Below are 18,850 nucleotides of genomic sequence, written 5' to 3' on the forward strand. Positions count from 1 at the left end.
GCCCTCATGCAAACAGCCCTCAGAGGACTTGAATGAAAGCAGAGCAGCCGGATGCCCTCACGCAAGCAGCCCTCAGAGGACTTCAATGAAAGCAGAGCAGCCGATGCCCTCATGCAAACAGCCCTCAGAGGACTTGAATGAAAGCAGAGCAGCCGGATGCCCTCATGCAAGCAGCCCTCAGAGGGCTTCAGTGAAAGCAGAGCAGCCAGATGCCCTCATGCAAACAGCCCTCAGAGGACTTGAATGAAAGCAGAGCAGCCGGATGCCCTCATGCAAACAGCCCTCAGAGGACTTCAATGAAAGCAGAGCAGCCGAGGCCCTCATGCAAGCAGCCCTCAGAGGACTTCAATGAAAGCAGAGCAGCCGGATGCCCTCATGCAAGCAGCCCTCAGAGGACTTCAATGAAAGCAGAGCAGCCGGATGCCCTCATGCAAGCAGTCCTCAGAGGACTTCAGTGAAAGCAGAGCAGCCGGATGCCCTCATGGAAACAGCCCTCAGAGGACTTCAATGAAAGCAGAGCAGCCAATGCCCTCATGCAAGCAGCCCTCATAGGACTTCAATGAAAGCAGAGCAGCGGGATGCCCTCATGCAAACAGCCCTCAGAGGGCTTCAATGAAAGCAAGCAGCCGATGCCCTCATGCAAACAGCTCTCAGAGGACTTCAATGAAAGCAGAGCAGCCGACGCCCTCATGGAAGCAGCCCTCAGAGGACTTCAATGAAAGCAGAGCAGCCGATGCCCTCATGCAAGCAGCCCTCAGAGGACTTCAATGAAAGCAGAGCAGCCGATGCCCTCATGCAAGCAGCCCTCAGAGGACTTCAATCAAAGCAGAGCAGCTGATACCCTCATGCAAACAGCCCTCAGAGGGCTTCAATGAAAGCAAGCAGCCGATGTCCTCATGCAAAAAGCCCTCAGAGGGCTTCAATAAAAGTAGAGCAGCCGACGCCCTCACGCAAGCAGCCCTCAGAGGACTTCAATGAAAGCAGAGCAGCCGACGCCCTCACGCAAACAGCCCTCAGAGGACTTCAATGAAAGCAGAGCAGCCGATGCCCTCATGCAAACAGCCCTCAGAGGACTTCCATGAAAGCAGAGCAGCCGATGCCCTCACGCAAACAGCCCTCAGAGGACTTCAATGAAAGCAGAGCAGCCGGATGCCCTCATGCAAGCAGCCCTCAGAGGACTTCAATGAAAGCAGAGCAGCCGATGCCCTCACGCAAGCAACCCTCAGAGGACTTCAATGAAAGTAGAGCAGCCGATGCCCTCACGCAAACAGCCCTCAGAGGGCTTCAGTGAAAGCAGAGCAGCCGATACCCTCACACAAACAGCCCTCAAAGGGCTTCAGAGAAAGCAGAGCAGCCGATGCCCTCATGCAAGCAGCCCTCAGAGGACTTCAATGAAAGCAGAGCAGCCGATGCCCTCATGCAAGCAGCCCTCAGAGGACTTCAATCAAAGCAGAGCAGCCGGATGCCCTCATGCAAGCAGCCCTCAGAGGACTTCCATGAAAGCAGAGCAGCCGATGCCCTCATGCAAACAGCCCTCAGAGGACTTCACTGAAAGCAGAGCTGCCGATGCCCTCATGCAAGCAGCCCTCAGAGGGCTTCAATGAAAGTAGAGCAGCCGATGCCCTCATGCAAGCAGCCCTCAGAGGACTTCAATGAAAGCAGAGCAGCCGACGCCCTCATGCAAGCAGCCCTCAGAGGACTTCAATGAAAGCAGAGCAGCCGATGCCCTCATGCAAGCAGCCCTCAGAGGACTTCAGTGAAAGCAGAGCAGCCTATGCCCTCATGCAAGCAGCCCTTAGAGGACTTCAATGAAAGCAGAGCAGCCGATGCCCTCACGCAAGCAGCCCTCAGAGGACTTCAATGAAAGCAGAGCAGCCGACGCCCTCACGCAAGCAGCCCTCAGAGGGCTTCAATGAAAGTAGAGCAGCCGATGCCCTCATGCAAGCAGCCCTCAGAGGACTTCAATGAAAGCAGAGCAGCCGACGCCCTCATGCAAGCAGCCCTCAGAAGACTTCAATGAAAGCAGAGCAGCCGATGCCCTCATACAAACAGCCCTCAGAGGACTTCAGTGAAAGCAGAGCAGCCGATGCCCTCACGCAAACAGCCCTCAGAGGACTTCAATGAAAGCAGAGCAGCCGATGCCCTCACGCAAGCAGCCCTCAGAGGGCTTCAATGAAAGCAGAGCAGCCGGATGCCCTCATGCAAGCAGCCCTCAGAAGACTTCAATGAAAGCAGAGCAGCCGATGCCCTCATGCAAGCAGCCCTCAGAGGGCTTCAATCAAAGCAGAGCAGCCGATGCCCTCATGCAAGCAGCCCTCAGAGGACTTCAGTGAAAGCAGAGCAGCCGGATGCCCTCATGCAAGCAGCCCTCAGAGGACTTCAGTGAAAGCAGAGCTGCCGATGCCCTCACGCAAACAGCCCTCAGAGGACTTCAATGAAAGCAGAGCAGCCGAGGCCCTCACGCAAGCAGCCCTCAGAGGGCTTCAGTGAAAGCAGAGCAACCAGATGCCCTCGTGCAAACAACCCTCAGAGGACTTCAGTGAAAGCAGAGCAGCCAGATGCCCTCATGCAAGCAGCCCTCAGAGGACTTCAATGAAAGCAGAGCAGCCGATGCCCTCATGCAAACAGCCCTCAGAGGACTTCAATGAAAGCAGAGCAGCCAGATGCCCTCATGTAAGCAGCCCTCAGAGGGCTTCAGTGAAAGCAGAGCAGCCGATGCCCTCATGCAAACAGCCCTCAGAGGACTTGAATGAAAGCAGAGCAGCCGGATGCCCTCATGCAAACAGCCCTCAGAGGACTTGAATGAAAGCAGAGCAGCCGGATGCCCTCATGCAAGCAGCCCTCAGAGGACTTGAATGAAAGCAGAGCAGCCGGATGCCCTCATGCAAACAGCCCTCAGAGGACTTCAATGAAAGCAGAGCAGCCGAGGCCCTCATGCAAGCAGCCCTCAGAGGACTTCAATGAAAGCAGAGCAGCCTATGCCCTCATGCAAACAGCCCTCAGAGGACTTCAATGAAAGCAGAGCAGCCGGATGCCCTCATGCAAACAGCCCTCAGAGGACTTGAATGAAAGCAGAGCAGCCGGATGCCCTCATGCAAGCAGCCCTCATAGGACTTCAATGGAAGGAGAGCAGCCGAAGCCCTCAAGCAAGCAGCCCTCATAGGACTTCAATGAAAGCAGAGCAGCCAGATGCCCTCATGCAAACAGCCCTCAGAGGACTTGAATGAAAGCAGAGCAGCCGGATGCCCTCATGCAAGCAGCCCTCATAGGACTTCAATGGAAGGAGAGCAGCCGAAGCCCTCATGCAAGCAGACCTCAGAAGACTTCAATGAAAGCAGAGCAGCCGATGCCCTCATGCAAGCAGCCCTCAGAGGACTTCAGTGAAAGCAGAGCAGCCGATGCCCTCATGCAAGCAGCCCTCAGAGGACTTCAGTGAAAGCAGAGCAGCCGATGCCCTCATGCAAGCAGCCCTCAGAGGACTTCAGTGAAAGCAGAGCAGACGATGCCCTCATACAAGCAGCCCTCAGAGGACTTCAATGAATGCAGAGCAGCCGATGCCCTCATGCAACCAGCCCTCAGAGGACTTCAGTGAAAGCAGAGCAGCCGATGCCCTCATGCAAGCAGCCCTCAGAGGACTTCAGTGAAAGCAGAGCAGCCAATGCCCTCATGCAAGCAGCCCTCAGAGGACTTCAGGGAAAGCAGAGCAGCCGATGCCCTCATGCAAGCAGCCCTCAGAGGACTTCAATGAAAGCAGAGCAGCCGGATGCCCTCATGCAAACAGCCCTCAGAGGACTTCAGTGAAAGCAGAGCAGCCGATGCCCTCATGCAAGCAGCCCTCAGAGGACTTCAATGAAAGCAGAGCAGCCGATGCCCTCACGCAAACAGCCCTCAGAGGACTTGAATGAAAGCAGAGCAGCCGATGCCCTCACGCAAGCAGCCCTCAGAGGACTTCAATGAAAGCAGAGCAGCCGATGCCCTCATGCAAGCAGCCCTCAGAGGGCTTCAATTAAAGTAGAGCAGCCGACGCCCTCACGCAAGCAGCCCTCAGAGGCCTTCAGTGAAAGCAGAGCAGCCGACGCCCTCACGCAAGCAGCCCTCAGAGGACTTCAATGAAAGCAGAGCAGCCGATGCCCTCACGCAAACAGCCCTCAGAGGACTTCCATGAAAGCAGAGCAGCCGATGCCCTCACGCAAGCAGCCCTCAGAGGACTTCAATGAAAGCAGAGCAGCCGATGCCCTCACGCAAACAGCCCTCAGAGGACTTGAATGAAAGCAGAGCAGCCGATGCCCTCAAGCAAGCAGCCCTCAGAGGACTTCAATGAAAGCAGAGCAGCCGACGCCCTCACGCAAGCAGCCCTCAGAGGACTTCAATGAAAGCAGAGCAGCCGACGCCCTCACGCAAGCAGCCCTCAGAGGGCTTCAATGAAAGTAGAGCAGCCGACGCCCTCACGCAAGCAGCCCTCAGAGGACTTGAATGAAAGCAGAGCAGCCGACGCCCTCACGCAAACAGCCCTCAGAGGACTTGAATGAAAGCAGAGCAGCCGATGCCCTCACGCAAGCAGCCCTCAGAGGACTTCAATGAAAGCAGAGCAGCCGACGCCCTCACGCAAGCAGCCCTCAGAGGACTTCAATGAAAGCAGAGCAGCCGACGCCCTCATGCAAGCAGCCCTCAGAGGACTTCAGTGAAAGCAGAGCAGCCGATGCCCTCACGCAAGCAGCCCTCAGAGGACTTCAATGAAAGCAGAGCAGCCGACGCCCTCACGCAAACAGCCCTCAGAAGACTTCCATGAAAGCAGAGCAGCCGATGCCCTCATGCAAGCAGCCCTCAGAGGACTTCAGTGAAAGCAGAGCAGCCGATGCGCTCATGCAAACAGCCCTCAGAGGACTTCAGTGAAAGCAGAGCAGCCGATGCCCTCATGCAAACAGCCCTCAGAGTACTTCAGTGAAAGCAGAGCAGCCGATGCCCTCACGCAAGCAGCCCTCAGAGGGCTTCAATCAAAGCAGAGCAGCCGGATGCCCTCATGCAAGCAGCCCTCAGAGGACTTCAATGAAAGCAGAGCAGCTGATGCCCTCACGCAAGCAGCCCTCAGAGGACTTCAATGAAAGCAGAGCAGCCGGACACCCTCATGCAAGCAGCCCTCAGAGGAATTCAATCAAAGCAGAGCAGCCGACACCCTCATGCAAACAACCCTCAGAGGACTTCAGTGAAAGCAGAGCAGCCGATGCCCTCATGCAAGCAGCCCTCAGAGGACTTCAGTGAAAGCAGAGCAGCCGATGCCCTCATGCAAACAACCCTCAGAGGACTTCAATGAAAGCAGAGCAGCAGACGCCCTCATGCAAGCAGCCCTCAGAGGACTTCAATGAAAGCAGAGCAGCCGATGCCCTCACGCAAACAGCCCTCAGAGGACTTCAATGAAAGCAGAGCAGCCGACGCCCTCATGCAAGCAGCCCTCAGAGGGCTTCAGTGAAAGCAGAGCAGCCGATGCCCTCATGCAAGCAGCCCTCAGAGGACTTCAATGAAAGCAGAGCAGCCGACGCCCTCATGCCAGCAGCCCTCACAGCACTTCAATGAAAGCAGAGCAGCCGGATGCCCTCATGCAAGCAGCCCTCAGAGGACTTCAATGAAAGCAGAGCAGCTGATGCCCTCACGCAAGCAGCCCTCAGAGGACTTCAATGAAAGCAGAGCAGCCGATGCCCTCATACAAGCAGCCCTCAGAGGACTTGAATGAAAGCAGAGCAGCCGATGCCCTCACGCAAACAGCCCTCAGAGGACTTGAATGAAAGCAGAGCAGCCGATGCCCTCACGCAAGCAGCCCTCAGAGGACTTCAATGAAAGCAGAGCAGCCGACGCCCTCATGCAAGCAGCCCTCAGAGGGCTTCAATGAAAGTAGAGCAGCCGAAGCCCTCACGCAAGCAGCCCTCAGAGGACTTCAATGAAAGCAGAGCAGCCGACGCCCTCATGCAAACAGCCCTCAGAGGACTTGAATGAAAGCAGAGCAGCCGATGCCCTCACGCAAACAGCCCTCAGAGGACTTGAATGAAAGCAGAGCAGCCGATGCCCTCACGCAAACAGCCCTCAGAGGACTTCAATGAAAGCAGAGCAGCCGGATGCCCTCATGCAAGCAGCCCTCAGAGGACTTCAATGAAAGCAGAGCAGCCGATGCCCTCTCACAAGCAACCCTCAGAGGACTTCAATGAAAGTAGAGCAGCCGATGGCCTCACGCAAACAGCCCTCAGAGGGCTTCAGTGAAAGCAGAGCAGCCGATACCCTCACACAAACAGCCCTCAGAGGGCTTCAGAGAAAGCAGAGCAGCCGATGCCCTCATGCAAGCAGCCCTCAGAGGACTTCAATGAAAGCAGAGCAGCCGATGCCCTCATGCAAGCAGCCCTCAGAGGACTTCAATCAAAGCAGAGCAGCCGGATGCCCTCATGCAAGCAGCCCTCAGAGGACTTCCATGAAAGCAGAGCAGCCGATGCCCTCATGCAAACAGCCCTCAGAGGACTTCACTGAAAGCAGAGCTGCCGATGCCCTCATGCAAGCAGCCCTCAGAGGGCTTCAATGAAAGTAGAGCAGCCGATGCCCTCATGCAAGCAGCCCTCAGAGGACTTCAATGAAAGCAGAGCAGCCGACGCCCTCATGCAAGCAGCCCTCAGAGGACTTCAATGAAAGCAGAGCAGCCGATGCCCTCATGCAAGCAGCCCTCAGAGGACTTCAGTGAAAGCAGAGCAGCCTATGCCCTCATGCAAGCAGCCCTTAGAGGACTTCAATGAAAGCAGAGCAGCCGATGCCCTCACGCAAGCAGCCCTCAGAGGACTTCAATGAAAGCAGAGCAGCCGACGCCCTCACGCAAGCAGCCCTCAGAGGACTTCAGTGAAAGCAGAGCAGCCGATGCCCTCATGCAAGCAGCCCTCAGAGGACTTGAATGAAAGCAGAGCAGCCGGATGCCCTCATGCAAACAGCCCTCAGAGGACTTCAATGAAAGCAGAGCAGCCGAGGCCCTCATGCAAGCAGCCCTCAGAGGACTTCAATGAAAGCAGAGCAGCCTATGCCCTCATGCAAACAGCCCTCAGAGGACTTCAATGAAAGCAGAGCAGCCGGATGCCCTCATGCAAACAGCCCTCAGAGGACTTGAATGAAAGCAGAGCAGCCGGATGCCCTCATGCAAGCAGCCCTCATAGGACTTCAATGGAAGGAGAGCAGCCGAAGCCCTCAAGCAAGCAGCCCTCATAGGACTTCAATGAAAGCAGAGCAGCCAGATGCCCTCATGCAAACAGCCCTCAGATGACTTGAATGAAAGCAGAGCAGCCGGATGCCCTCATGCAAGCAGCCCTCATAGGACTTCAATGGAAGGAGAGCAGCCGAAGCCCTCATGCAAGCAGACCTCAGAAGACTTCAATGAAAGCAGAGCAGCCGATGCCCTCATGCAAGCAGCCCTCAGAGGACTTCAGTGAAAGCAGAGCAGCCGATGCCCTCATGCAAGCAGCCCTCAGAGGACTTCAGTGAAAGCAGAGCAGCCGGATGCCCTCATGCAAGCAGCCCTCATAGGACTTCAATGGAAGGAGAGCAGCCGAAGCCCTCATGCAAGCAGACCTCAGAAGACTTCAATGAAAGCAGAGCAGCCGATGCCCTCATGCAAGCAGCCCTCAGAGGACTTCAATGAAAGCAGAGCAGCCGATGCCCTCATGCAAGCAGCCCTCAGAGGACTTCAGTGAAAGCAGAGCAGACGATGCCCTCATACAAGCAGCCCTCAGAGGACTTCAATGAATGCAGAGCAGCCGATGCCCTCATGCAAGCAGCCCTCAGAGGACTTCAGTGAAAGCAGAGCAGCCGATGCCCTCATGCAAGCAGCCCTCAGAGGACTTCAGTGAAAGCAGAGCAGCCAATGCCCTCATGCAAGCAGCCCTCAGAGGACTTCAGGGAAAGCAGAGCAGCCGATGCCCTCATGCAAGCAGCCCTCAGAGGACTTCAATGAAAGCAGAGCAGCCGATGCCCTCATGCAAGCAGCCCTCAGAGGACTTCAATGAAAGCAGAGCAGCCGATGCCCTCACGCAAACAGCCCTCAGAGGACTTGAATGAAAGCAGAGCAGCCGATGCCCTCACGCAAGCAGCCCTCAGAGGACTTCAATGAAAGCAGAGCAGCCGATGCCCTCATACAAGCAGCCCTCAGAGGACTTGAATGAAAGCAGAGCAGCCGATGCCCTCACGCAAACAGCCCTCAGAGGACTTGAATGAAAGCAGAGCAGCCGATGCCCTCACGCAAGCAGCCCTCAGAGGACTTCAATGAAAGCAGAGCAGCCGACGCCCTCATGCAAGCAGCCCTCAGAGGGCTTCAATGAAAGTAGAGCAGCCGAAGCCCTCACGCAAGCAGCCCTCAGAGGACTTCAATGAAAGCAGAGCAGCCGACGCCCTCATGCAAACAGCCCTCAGAGGACTTGAATGAAAGCAGAGCAGCAGATGCCCTCACGCAAACAGCCCTCAGAGGACTTGAATGAAAGCAGAGCAGCCGATGCCCTCACGCAAACAGCCCTCAGAGGACTTCAATGAAAGCAGAGCAGCCGGATGCCCTCATGCAAGCAGCCCTCAGAGGACTTCAATGAAAGCAGAGCAGCCGATGCCCTCACGCAAGCAACCCTCAGAGGACTTCAATGAAAGTAGAGCAGCCGATGCCCTCACGCAAACAGCCCTCAGAGGGCTTCAGTGAAAGCAGAGCAGCCGATACCCTCACACAAACAGCCCTCAGAGGGCTTCAGAGAAAGCAGAGCAGCCGATGCCCTCATGCAAGCAGCCCTCAGAGGACTTCAATGAAAGCAGAGCAGCCGATGCCCTCATGCAAGCAGCCCTCAGAGGACTTCAATCAAAGCAGAGCAGCCGGATGCCCTCATGCAAGCAGCCCTCAGAGGACTTCCATGAAAGCAGAGCAGCCGATGCCCTCATGCAAACAGCCCTCAGAGGACTTCACTGAAAGCAGAGCTGCCGATGCCCTCATGCAAGCAGCCCTCAGAGGGCTTCAATGAAAGTAGAGCAGCCGATGCCCTCATGCAAGCAGCCCTCAGAGGACTTCAATGAAAGCAGAGCAGCCGACGCCCTCATGCAAGCAGCCCTCAGAGGACTTCAGTGAAAGCAGAGCAGCCGATGCCCTCATGCAAGCAGCCCTCAGAGGACTTCAGTGAAAGCAGAGCAGCCTATGCCCTCATGCAAGCAGCCCTTAGAGGACTTCAATGAAAGCAGAGCAGCCGATGCCCTCACGCAAGCAGCCCTCAGAGGACTTCAATGAAAGCAGAGCAGCCGACGCCCTCACGCAAGCAGCCCTCAGAGGGCTTCAATGAAAGTAGAGCAGCCGATGCCCTCATGCAAGCAGCCCTCAGAGGACTTCAATGAAAGCAGAGCAGCCGATGCCCTCATGCAAGCAGCCCTCAGAGGACTTCAATGAAAGCAGAGCAGCCGATGCCCTCACGCAAACAGCCCTCAGAGGACTTGAATGAAAGCAGAGCAGCCGATGCCCTCACGCAAGCAGCCCTCAGAGGACTTCAATGAAAGCAGAGCAGCCGATGCCCTCATACAAGCAGCCCTCAGAGGACTTGAATGAAAGCAGAGCAGCCGATGCCCTCACGCAAACAGCCCTCAGAGGACTTGAATGAAAGCAGAGCAGCCGATGCCCTCACGCAAGCAGCCCTCAGAGGACTTCAATGAAAGCAGAGCAGCCGACGCCCTCATGCAAACAGCCCTCAGAGGACTTGAATGAAAGCAGAGCAGCCGATGCCCTCACGCAAACAGCCCTCAGAGGACTTGAATGAAAGCAGAGCAGCCGATGCCCTCACGCAAACAGCCCTCAGAGGACTTCAATGAAAGCAGAGCAGCCGGATGCCCTCACGCAAGCAGCCCTCAGAGGACTTCAATGAAAGCAGAGCAGCCGATGCCCTCACGCAAGCAACCCTCAGAGGACTTCAATGAAAGTAGAGCAGCCGATGCCCTCACGCAAACAGCCCTCAGAGGGCTTCAGTGAAAGCAGAGCAGCCGATACCCTCACACAAACAGCCCTCAGAGGGCTTCAGAGAAAGCAGAGCAGCCGATGCCCTCACGCAAGCAGCCCTCAGAGGACTTCAATGAAAGCAGAGCAGCCGATGCCCTCATGCAAGCAGCCCTCAGAGGACTTCAATCAAAGCAGAGCAGCCGGATGCCCTCATGCAAGCAGCCCTCAGAGGACTTCCATGAAAGCAGAGCAGCCGATGCCCTCATGCAAACAGCCCTCAGAGGACTTCACTGAAAGCAGAGCTGCCGATGCCCTCATGCAAGCAGCCCTCAGAGGGCTTCAATGAAAGTAGAGCAGCCGATGCCCTCATGCAAGCAGCCCTCAGAGGACTTCAATGAAAGCAGAGCAGCCGACGCCCTCATGCAAGCAGCCCTCAGAGGACTTCAATGAAAGCAGAGCAGCCGATGCCCTCATGCAAGCAGCCCTCAGAGGACTTCAGTGAAAGCAGAGCAGCCTATGCCCTCATGCAAGCAGCCCTTAGAGGACTTCAATGAAAGCAGAGCAGCCGATGCCCTCACGCAAGCAGCCCTCAGAGGACTTCAATGAAAGCAGAGCAGCCGACGCCCTCACGCAAGCAGCCCTCAGAGGGCTTCAATGAAAGTAGAGCAGCCGATGCCCTCATGCAAGCAGCCCTCAGAGGACTTCAATGAAAGCAGAGCAGCCGACGCCCTCATGCAAGCAGCCCTCAGAAGACTTCAATGAAAGCAGAGCAGCCGATGCCCTCATACAAACAGCCCTCAGAGGACTTCAGTGAAAGCAGAGCAGCCGATGCCCTCACGCAAACAGCCCTCAGAGGACTTCAATGAAAGCAGAGCAGCCGATGCCCTCACGCAAGCAGCCCTCAGAGGGCTTCAATGAAAGCAGAGCAGCCGGATGCCCTCATGCAAGCAGCCCTCAGAAGACTTCAATGAAAGCAGAGCAGCTGATGCCCTCATGCAAGCAGCCCTCAGAGGGCTTCAATCAAAGCAGAGCAGCCGATGCCCTCATGGAAGCAGCCCTCAGAGGACTTCAATGAAAGCAGAGCAGCCGATGCCCTCATGCAAGCAGCCCTCAGAGGACTTCAGTGAAAGCAGAGCAGCCGGATGCCCTCATGCAAGCAGCCCTCAGAGGACTTCAGTGAAAGCAGAGCTGCCGATGCCCTCACGCAAACAGCCCTCAGAGGACTTCAATGAAAGCAGAGCAGCCGAGGCCCTCACGCAAGCAGCCCTCAGAGGGCTTCGGTGAAAGCAGAGCAGCCAGATGCCCTCGTGCAAACAACCCTCAGAGGACTTCAGTGAAAGCAGAGCAGCCAGATGCCCTCATGCAAGCAGCCCTCAGAGGACTTCAATGAAAGCAGAGCAGCCGATGCCCTCATGCAAACAGCCCTCAGAGGACTTGAATGAAAGCAGAGCAGCCGGATGCCCTCATGCAAACAGCCCTCAGAGGACTTGAATGAAAGCAGAGCAGCCGGATGCCCTCATGCAAGCAGCCCTCAGAGGGCTTCAGTGAAAGCAGAGCAGCCAGATGCCCTCATGCAAACAGCCCTCAGAGGACTTGAATGAAAGCAGAGCAGCCGGATGCCCTCATGCAAACTGCCCTCAGAGGACTTCAATGAAAGCAGAGCAGCCGAGGCCCTCATGCAAGCAGCCCTCAGAGGACTTCAATGAAAGCAGAGCAGCCTATGCCCTCATGCAAACAGCCCTCAGAGGACTTGAATGAAAGCAGAGCAGCCGGATGCCCTCATGCAAGCAGCCCTCATAGGACTTCAATGGAAGGAGAGCAGCCGAAGCCCTCAAGCAAGCAGCCCTCATAGGACTTCAATGAAAGCAGAGCAGCCAGATGCCCTCATGCAAACAGCCCTCAGAGGACTTGAATGAAAGCAGAGCAGCCGGATGCCCTCATGCAAGCAGCCCTCATAGGACTTCAATGGAAGGAGAGCAGCCGAAGCCCTCATGCAAGCAGACCTCAGAAGACTTCAATGAAAGCAGAGCAGCCGATGCCCTCATGCAAGCAGCCCTCAGAGGACTTCAGTGAAAGCAGAGCAGCCGATGCCCTCATGCAAGCAGCCCTCAGAGGACTTCAGTGAAAGCAGAGCAGCCGATGCCCTCATGCAAGCAGCCCTCAGAGGACTTCAGTGAAAGCAGAGCAGACGATGCCCTCATACAAGCAGCCCTCAGAGGACTTCAATGAATGCAGAGCAGCCGATGCCCTCATGCAAGCAGCCCTCAGAGGACTTCAGTGAAAGCAGAGCAGCCGATGCCCTCATGCAAGCAGCCCTCAGAGGACTTCAGTGAAAGCAGAGCAGCCAATGCCCTCATGCAAGCAGCCCTCAGAGGACTTCAGGGAAAGCAGAGCAGCCGATGACCTCATGCAAGCAGCCCTCAGAGGACTTCAATGAAAGCAGAGCAGCCGGATGCCCTCATGCAAACAGCCCTCAGAGGACTTCAGTGAAAGCAGAGCAGCCGATGCCCTCATGCAAGCAGCCCTCAGAGGACTTCAGTGAAAGCAGAGCAGCCAATGCCCTCATGCAAGCAGCCCTCAGAGGACTTCAGGGAAAGCAGAGCAGCCGATGCCCTCATGCAAGCAGCCCTCAGAGGACTTCAATGAAAGCAGAGCAGCCGATGCCCTCATGCAAGCAGCCCTCAGAGGACTTTAATGAAAGCAGAGCAGCCGATGCCCTCACGCAAACAGCCCTCAGAGGACTTGAATGAAAGCAGAGCAGCCGATGCCCTCACGCAAGCAGCCCTCAGAGGACTTCAATGAAAGCAGAGCAGCCGATGCCCTCATACAAGCAGCCCTCAGAGGACTTGAATGAAAGCAGAGCAGCCGATGCCCTCACGCAAACAGCCCTCAGAGGACTTGAATGAAAGCAGAGCAGCCGATGCCCTCACGCAAGCAGCCCTCAGAGGACTTCAATGAAAGCAGAGCAGCCGACGCCCTCATGCAAGCAGCCCTCAGAGGGCTTCAATGAAAGTAGAGCAGCCGAAGCCCTCACGCAAGCAGCCCTCAGAGGACTTCAATGAAAGCAGAGCAGCCGACGCCCTCATGCAAACAGCCCTCAGAGGACTTGAATGAAAGCAGAGCAGCAGATGCCCTCACGCAAACAGCCCTCAGAGGACTTGAATGAAAGCAGAGCAGCCGATGCCCTCACGCAAACAGCCCTCAGAGGACTTCAATGAAAGCAGAGCAGCCGGATGCCCTCATGCAAGCAGCCCTCAGAGGACTTCAATGAAAGCAGAGCAGCCGATGCCCTCACGCAAGCAACCCTCAGAGGACTTCAATGAAAGTAGAGCAGCCGATGCCCTCATGCAAGCAGCCCTCAGAGGACTTCAGTGAAAGCAGAGCTGCCGATGCCCTCACGCAAACAGCCCTCAGAGGACTTCAATGAAAGCAGAGCAGCCGAGGCCCTCACGCAAGCAGCCCTCAGAGGGCTTCAGTGAAAGCAGAGCAGCCAGATGCCCTCGTGCAAACAACCCTCAGAGGACTTCAGTGAAAGCAGAGCAGCCAGATGCCCTCATGCAAGCAGCCCTCAGAGGACTTCAATGAAAGCAGAGCAGCCGATGCCCTCATGCAAACAGCCCTCAGAGGACTTGAATGAAAGCAGAGCAGCCGGATGCCCTCATGCAAACAGCCCTCAGAGGACTTGAATGAAAGCAGAGCAGCCGGATGCCCTCATGCAAGCAGCCCTCAGAGGGCTTCAGTGAAAGCAGAGCAGCCAGATGCCCTCATGCAAACAGCCCTCAGAGGACTTGAATGAAAGCAGAGCAGCCGGATGCCCTCATGCAAACAGCCCTCAGAGGACTTCAATGAAAGCAGAGCAGCCGAGGCCCTCATGCAAGCAGCCCTCAGAGGACTTCAATGAAAGCAGAGCAGCCTATGCCCTCATGCAAACAGCCCTCAGAGGACTTGAATGAAAGCAGAGCAGCCGGATGCCCTCATGCAAGCAGCCCTCATAGGACTTCAATGGAAGGAGAGCAGCCGAAGCCCTCAAGCAAGCAGCCCTCATAGGACTTCAATGAAAGCAGAGCAGCCAGATGCCCTCATGCAAACAGCCCTCAGAGGACTTGAATGAAAGCAGAGCAGCCGGATGCCCTCATGCAAGCAGCCCTCATAGGACTTCAATGGAAGGAGAGCAGCCGAAGCCCTCATGCAAGCAGACCTCAGAAGACTTCAATGAAAGCAGAGCAGCCGATGCCCTCATGCAAGCAGCCCTCAGAGGACTTCAGTGAAAGCAGAGCAGCCGATGCCCTCATGCAAGCAGCCCTCAGAGGACTTCAGTGAAAGCAGAGCAGCCGATGCCCTCATGCAAGCAGCCCTCAGAGGACTTCAGTGAAAGCAGAGCAGACGATGCCCTCATACAAGCAGCCCTCAGAGGACTTCAATGAATGCAGAGCAGCCGATGCCCTCATGCAAGCAGCCCTCAGAGGACTTCAGTGAAAGCAGAGCAGCCGATGCCCTCATGCAAGCAGCCCTCAGAGGACTTCAGTGAAAGCAGAGCAGCCAATGCCCTCATGCAAGCAGCCCTCAGAGGACTTCAGGGAAAGCAGAGCAGCCGATGACCTCATGCAAGCAGCCCTCAGAGGACTTCAATGAAAGCAGAGCAGCCGGATGCCCTCATGCAAACAGCCCTCAGAGGACTTCAGTGAAAGCAGAGCAGCCGATGCCCTCATGCAAGCAGCCCTCAGAGGACTTCAATGAAAGCAGAGCAGCCGATGCCCTCACGCAAACAGCCCTCAGAGGACTTGAATGAAAGCAGAGCAGCCGATGCCCTCACGCAAGCAGCCCTCAGAGGACTTCAATGAAAGCAGAGCAGCCGACGCCCTCACACAAGCAGCCCTCAGAGGGCTTCAATTAAAGTAGAGCAGCCGACGCCCTCACGCAAGCAGCCCTCAGAGGACTTCAGTGAAAGCAGAGCAGCCGACGCCCTCACGCAAGCAGCCCTCAGAGGACTTCAATGAAAGCAGAGCAGCCGATGCCCTCACGCAAACAGCCCTCAGAGGACTTGAATGAAAGCAGAGCAGCTGATGCCCTCACGCAAGCAGCCCTCAGAGGACTTCAATGAAAGCAGAGCAGCCGATGCCCTCACGCAAACAGCCCTCAGAGGACTTGAATGAAAGCAGAGAAGCCGATGCCCTCAAGCAAGCAGCCCTCAGAGGACTTCAATGAAAGCAGAGCAGCCGACGCCCTCACACAAGCAGCCCTCAGAGGACTTCAATGAAAGCAGAGCAGCCGACGCCCTCACGCAAGCAGCCCTCAGAGGGCTTCAATGAAAGTAGAGCAGCCGACGCCCTCACGCAAGCAGCCCTCAGAGGACTTCAATAAAAGCAGAGCAGCCGACGCCCTTATGCAAACAGCCCTCAGAGGACTTCAATGAAAGCAGAGCAGCTGATGCCCTCATGCAAACAGCCCTCAGAGGACTTCCATGAAAGCAGAGCAGCCGATGCCCTCACGCAAACAGCCCTCAGAGGACTTCAATGAAAGCAGAGCAGCCGGATGCCCTCATGCAAGCAGCCCTCAGAGGACTTCAATGAAAGCAGAGCAGCCGATGCCCTCACGCAAGCAACCCTCAGAGGACTTCAATGAAAGAAGAGCAGCCGATGCCCTCACGCAAACAGCCCTCAGAGGGCTTCAGTGAAAGCAGAGCAGCCGATACCCTCACACAAACAGCCCTCAGAGGGCTTCAGAGAAAGCAGAGCAGCCGATGCCCTCATGCAAGCAGCCCTCAGAGGTCTTCAGTGAAAGCAGAGCAGCCGATGCCCTCACGCAAGCAGCCCTCAGAGGACTTCAATGAAAGCAGAGCAGCCGACGCCCTCACGCAAACAGCCCTCAGAAGACTTCCATGAAAGCAGAGCAGCCGATGCCCTCATGCAAGCAGCCCTCAGAGGACTTCAATGAAAGCAGAGCAGCCGATGCCCTCATGCAAGCAGCCCTCAGAGGACTTCAGTGAAAGCAGAGCAGCCGATGCGCTCATGCAAACAGCCCTCAGAGGACTTCAGTGAAAGCAGAGCAGCCGATGCCCTCATGCAAACAGCCCTCAGAGTACTTCAGTGAAAGCAGAGCAGCCGATGCCCTCACGCAAGCAGCCCTCAGAGGGCTTCAATCAAAGCAGAGCAGCCGGATGCCCTCATGCAAGCAGCCCTCAGAGGACTTCAATGAAAGCAGAGCAGCCGACACCCTCATGCAAACAACCCTCAGAGGACTTCAGTGAAAGCAGAGCAGCCGATGCCCTCATGCAAGCAGCCCTCAGAGGACTTCAGTGAAAGCAGAGCAGCCGATGCCCTCATGCAAACAACCCTCAGAGGACTTCAATGAAAGCAGAGCAGCAGACGCCCTCATGCAAGCAGCCCTCAGAGGACTTCAATGAAAGCAGAGCAGCCGATGCCCTCACGCAAACAGCCCTCAGAGGACTTCAATGAAAGCAGAGCAGCCGACGCCCTCATGCAAGCAGCCCTCAGAGGGCTTCAGTGAAAGCAGAGCAGCCAATGCCCTCATGCAAGCAGCCCACAGAGGACTTCAATGAAAGCAGAGCAGCCGACGCCCTCATGCAAGCAGCCCTCACAGCACTTCAATGAAAGCAGAGCAGCCGGATGCCCTCATGCAAGCAGCCCTCAGAGGACTTCAATGAAAGCAGAGCAGCCGATGCCCTCACGCAAGCAGCCCTCAGAGGACTTCAATAAAAGCAGAGCAGCCGATGCCCTCATACAAGCAGCCCTCAGAGGACTTGAATGAAAGCAGAGCAGCCGATGCCCTCACGCAAACAGCCCTCAGAGGACTTGAATGAAAGCAGAGCAGCCGATGCCCTCACGCAAGCAGCCCTCAGAGGACTTCAATGAAAGCAGAGCAGCCGACGCCCTCATGCAAGCAGCCCTCAGAGGGCTTCAATGAAAGTAGAGCAGCCGAAGCCCTCACGCAAGCAGCCCTCAGAGGACTTCAATGAAAGCAGAGCAGCCGACGCCCTCATGCAAACAGCCCTCAGAGGACTTGAATGAAAGCAGAGCAGCCGATGCCCTCACGCAAACAGCCCTCAGAGGACTTGAATGAAAGCAGAGCAGCCGATGCCCTCACGCAAGCAGCCCTCAGAGGACTTCAATGAAAGCAGAGCAGCCGACGCCCTCATGCAAGCAGCCCTCAGAGGGCTTCAATGAAAGTAGAGCAGCCGAAGCCCTCACGCAAGCAGCCGTTAGAGGACTTCAATGAAAGCAGAGCAGCCGACGCCCTCATGCAAACAGCCCTCAGAGGACTTCAATGAAAGCAGAGCAGCCGATGCCCTCATGCAAACAGCCCTCAGAGGACTTCCATGAAAGCAGAGCAGCCGATGCCCTCACGCAAGCAGCCCTCAGAGGACTTCAATGAAAGCAGAGCAGCCGATGCCCTCACGCAAGCAACCCTCAGAGGACTTCAATGAAAGTAGAGCAGCCGATGCCCTCACGCAAACAGCCCTCAGAGGGCTTCAGTGAAAGCAGAGCAGCCGATACCCTCACACAAACAGCCCTCAGAGGGCTTCAGAGAAAGCAGAGCAGCCGATGCCCTCATGCAAGCAGCCCTCAGAGGACTTCAATGAAAGCAGAGCAGCCGATGCCCTCATGCAAGCAGCGCTCAGAGGACTTCAATCAAAGCAGAGCAGCCGGATGCCCTCATGCAAGCAGCCCTCAGAGGACTTCCATGAAAGCAGAGCAGCCGATGCGCTCATGCAAGCAGCCCTCAGAGGACTTCAATGAAAGCAGAGCAGCCGATGCCCTTACGCAAACAGCCCTCAGAGGACTTCAATGAAAGCAGAGCAGCCGGATGCCCTCATGCAAGCAGCCCTCAGAGGACTTCAATGAAAGCAGAGCAGCTGACGCCCTCATGCAAGCAGCCCTCAGAGGACTTCAATGAAAGCAGAGCAGCCGATGCCCTCATGCAAGCAGCCCTCAGAGGACTTCAGTGAAAGCAGAGCAGCCTATGCCCTCATGCAAGCAGCCCTCAGAGGACTTCAATGAAAGCAGAGCAGCCGATGCCCTCACGCAAGCAGCCCTCAGAGGACTTCAATGGAAGGAGAGCAGCCGAAGCCCTCAAGCAAGCAGCCCTCATAGGACTTTAATGAAAGCAGAGCAGCCAGATGCCCTCATGCAAGCAGCCCTCAGAGGACTTCAATGAAAGCAGAGCAGCCGATGCCCTCATACAAGCAACCCTCAGAGGACTTCCATGAAAGCAGAGCAGCCGATGCCCTCATGCAAGCAGCCCTCAGAGCACTTCAATGAAAGCAGAGCAGCCGATGCCCTCACGCAAGCAGCCCTCAGAGGACTTCAATGAAAGCAGAGCAGCCGATGCCCTCATACAAGCAACCCTCAGAGGACTTCAATCAAATCAGAGCAGCCGGATGCCCTCATGCAAACAGCCCTCAGAGGACTTCAGTGAAAGCAGAGCAGCAGATGCCCTCATGCAAGCAGCCCTCAGAGGACTTCAATCAAAACAGAGCAGCCGATGCCCTCATGCAAGCAGCCCTCAGAGCACTTCAATGAAAGCAGAGCAGCCGATGCCCTCACGCAAGCAGCCCTCAGAGGACTTCAATGAAAGCAGAGCAGCCGATGCCCTCATACAAGCAGCCCTCAGAGGACTTGAATGAAAGCAGAGCAGCCGATGCCCTCATACAAGCAGCCCTCAGAGGACTTCAATGAAAGCAGAGCAGCCGACGCCCTCATGCAAACAGCCCTCAGAGGACTTCAATGAAAGCAGAGCAGCCGATGCCCTCATGCAAACAGCCCTCAGAGGACTTCCATGAAAGCAGAGCAGCCGATGCCCTCACGCAAACAGCCCTCAGAGGACTTCAATGAAAGCAGAGCAGCCGGATGCCCTCATGCA

Source organism: Triturus cristatus, chromosome 4_2, assembly GCF_964204655.1.
Source record: "Triturus cristatus chromosome 4_2, aTriCri1.1, whole genome shotgun sequence".
NCBI lineage: Eukaryota > Metazoa > Chordata > Amphibia > Caudata > Salamandridae > Triturus > Triturus cristatus.